Genomic DNA, 3,992 nt, shown 5'->3' with positions numbered 1-3,992 from the left:
TCAGATTTACAGGCGATTCTTCTGGCACATCGTCCAGATCCACAATCTCAAGTGGCCCATCATCCCTGGGATTTCTCCCTCAGCAAACATGGACGGGGTTTCCCCCTTATATGGTTTCAGAGTCTTTTCCTCAGTGTTTTTCGGGGTTTCCCCCTCAGATTTTTCAGGGATTTCTCCTTCCGCAAACATGGTCGGGGTTGCCCCCTCAGATTCAAACGGGGTTGATAAGGCTCGTTTCATGCATTAGTTTTGCGTTAAAATTCTGCGCATTTGGGGCGCTAATCTGTGTTTCTGAGTTCAGATGCGTAATAAATCTGTCGGACCTAGGAGTTGTTGTCACCAGACCTGGCAGATGCAAAAGAGATGAGATTGAGGTGAAATTCAGATGTCGTCGTTCGGACCTTGGAGAATTAGAAGTTGGCGACAGGAGCAGAAAGAAGCAGAGAGCAAATATTTTAGAGCATATTAATCAAGGGCACAAATGTCAAATCACCAAAAGGATGCCCTAGGGATCAGAGCCTCTCCTATATAAAGAGATCAACCTTAAGGAAGAAGGCAGCTCTTTATCAATCACTTATCACTTACGACTGGATATATCATTTCTCGATCAGCTTCAACACATCATACCTAGCTCCCTATTTTTCACACTTCAAACTCGTTTCACTTGTTGCACACATAGAGATGGGGTGATTTCGGGCCGCCGTTGTGGTTCTCATCGTTTGCTGTTGTGTAACACCGTCTTGTGAAGGCGAAGAAACAATATTTATCTTGCTTTGTTTAGTTTGTTTTCGTTTAAGCACCCGTTGGTTTTAGTTTCGTACTCTAGTTTCTGACTTTGATCTGCTGGATTCGAACCTATTTCGAGTTATTATGGAAGTTTATGTTGGTTTTTGTTGGATCTCGCTGAGTTGATGTTTATTTCTTGTTTTTTACTTTCGGTCTTGTTTATTGTTGGATGTTTGGAGCTGAAATCTGTTGGTTTGTTGTTGGAGGCTGTGGATTTACGTTTGGAGATGTTTGGATTTGTTGAATCGTGGTGGATTTGAGTTGGAGTTTCGCAGAGCTGGTGTTTGCTGTTTACGTTTTGCATGATTATGGCTATTTACTTTCTGTTTCTGCATTCTCTAGGTCCAGTAGTGTAGATCTGTTAGTTTCGGCTTTAATTTCTCGTTTTAAGTTTAGATCTGAAGTTTACTCTGCTTTTATGGTGTTAAATGCTCTGTTCTTTCTAATATTCTCGTTTGATTAATCAAGAAGATGAAGTTTGTTGGTAGTGAGAATCAGATCTGCTTTTTGTCAGTACTTTCTGCATGTACCTTGCTTTTCTTCATGTTCTCCAGACCCTGTCAGTACTTTCTGCATGTCTTTTTACTTTTCTGCATGCTTTTCCAGACCCTGGAGTTTAAGGAAACTTGTCCCACTGTTTGCTTTGTCTCTATTTGTCCAAATTAGGAAAGTCTATCTAGTTAAGTTAACTCCAGTTGCCTTAGAACTTCAAAACATTTCGTTTCTCAAAGTCATGCATGTTCCGTACGTTCTCTTTTCTTAGACCCAGTAGGTAGAGTAAAGTAGTTTGAGTCTTTCATACCCAGTAGTTCTAGTATTCAACCCACAAAATTGTGTGGCAGCAGCCAACCACCTTTTCCCAAAACATCCTCAAATACAGTTTCGTGACACATTCTTCCTCGTGGGATCGATCCTCTACTTCCCTGTGCTAGTTGTAGTATAGTGGGTTGAGGTTTTTGAAGAAATAGAGTGGATCCAATGACCCCTGTCTGATAGTTTCATGATCTTCTACCCTCTGAGACCTAGTCGAATCCTCTGGACCTGTTAGATTGAGAGATATCACAAAATTGCACTGCACATTTCCAGGCTCTTCAGGGTTCCCCCCCTCAACATACAAATTTGGGGTTTCCCTCCTTCATAGACTCTACAACAAAAGTATTACCTTCCCTCGCGGCCTCATTCCCAGAATCGTCCACCGCCATTCTATCAATCTCGTCCGCAAAACCGCTAATGCCCTCCAGTTCCTCTATGTCTTGGCTCGGCCTTAGTTTCTGCATGTGGTGGGTCTTGGGGTTGGGTTCCCTCTGAGTGTGAAATCGGCAGTTGAGCTGTCAATTCGTCAGGGATCATCTGCGGTTGTTGACGGAACGCCGAAAAACGGGTAAAGAGTCGCATGGCCTCCTCTTTGCTGCCAAATTTATCCTCCAACTTCTTTAAGAGCGCCTCCCCCTCAGGGTTTCCGATGCTAGGGGGTTCTGGAACTGAAGTCGGGCGCCATTCCGAGCGTATATCAAGAACTGGAAAAGTCTCCAGAACCGGCGGCTATTTGAACGGATCGCAGGACGGTGGCTTGGTGGCGGGGTTTTCCTTCCTTGCAGCAGTATCTTGTGCCTTCTCCATGGTTTTTTTTTTCTGCAAAGATTCACAAAAGGTAGGGTAAAATTTGGGGTTAGGGTTTGAGAGAATTTGGGAGAAATTAGAGAGAGAGAGTCGTGAGAGAGGAGAGAGAGAAGTCAGTTAAAATTTCTAATTTGAAAGGAAAGGAATAAAAATTATTTTGCTTTTAGAATAGGCAGGCGAACGGTTGCAAGGTGATGTAAGCAACCGTACGTCTCCTAGAAAGGTGGATTTTGAATTTAAAAAAGGTAACCGACTTCCCTCCAAAATTTCGCTCTGAAAATCCTTCCTCCCCCTAGCAACTCACGATCCCATACAAAACTGAAAGTGAAACACAAAGTTCTCAGGTCGAGGAGTATGAGTGACAAAACAATTTCCCTGAAGAGTTTGGTGCTTCGAGAATATTTTTGGAAAATTAATTTTTTTTCTTTGTTTGGATTTTCTTATATTAGAAAGCAATTAAACTATTTACATCTGCAAATGAGTATTCTCAAGATCCCCTAGGTCAGTGTACAGATAATCTTCCATTCCCCATTTTACCTGACCTAGGCGTTCATTGAGAATAGTCATTTGCCTTACCGATTAGGCAATAATTACGGATGCATGCAGTGGCACATCCTCCACTACATGCAATTCTGAATTATCCCTAAATACCTTTACCCGATGTCCATTGACGAGGAAAGGAACAGAATTTGGGGCGCTTCATTGGATTTCCACTGCTCCATTTGCTCGAAGGCCAACTATGATGTATGGTCCTATCCACTTGGATTTCAACTTCCCAGGCATAAGTTTGAGCTGTAATTGAAAAAGAAGTACTTTCTGCCCTACTCGGAGTTCCTTGACCCGGAGGTTCTTATCATGCCAGAGCTTCGTTCTTTCCTTATACCACATTGCTGGGTCAAATGCTTCTAGCCTTAGCTCCTCCAGTTCTTATAGTTGCAACTTCCTTTCTTCTTCACAGGCCGACGCCTTCATGTTCATCTCCTTTATGGCCCAATATGCCTTTTGTTCCACTTCCACGGGTAGATGGCACATTTTTTCGAACACCAACCTATAAGGTGACATCCCGATTGGTGTCTTGTAAGCCTGACAGAGCCCAGGAGTGCAGTGCAGGTGCGGCGTGATATGTGTCACTCGATCTAACAGGTCCAGAGGATTCGACTAGACTTCAGAGGCTAGAAGATCATGAAACTTATCAGAAAGGGGTCGTTGGGTGCACTCTGTCCCTTCAAAACTGCATTTGAGGATGTTTTGGAAAAATGGGGTTGGCTGCTGCCACGCAATTTTGTGGGTCGAGAACTTAAGACTACTAGGTCTGAGAGACAAGAGAAACTTTACTCTACCTATTGGGTCTAATGGATCAGAAGAACTTTACTCTACCTACCGAGTCTAATAACTGAGAGCGTACGGAGCATACATAACTTAGAGAAACTGAGATATTTTTAAGTTCTAAAACTGTTGGGGTAAACTTAACTAGAAAGGTTTTCCTAATTTGGACAGACAAGCATAAAGCAAAAAGCAAGACAAGTTTCCTTAAACTACCAGCGTCTGGAAAAGCATGCAGAAAAGTAAAAGAGGCAAAGTGGATC

Source organism: Salvia hispanica, chromosome 6 (assembly GCF_023119035.1).
Source record: "Salvia hispanica cultivar TCC Black 2014 chromosome 6, UniMelb_Shisp_WGS_1.0, whole genome shotgun sequence".
Lineage (NCBI taxonomy): Eukaryota > Viridiplantae > Streptophyta > Magnoliopsida > Lamiales > Lamiaceae > Salvia > Salvia hispanica.
The sequence above is the reverse complement of the archived record's forward strand: the minus strand, read 5'-3'. Positions refer to the sequence as shown.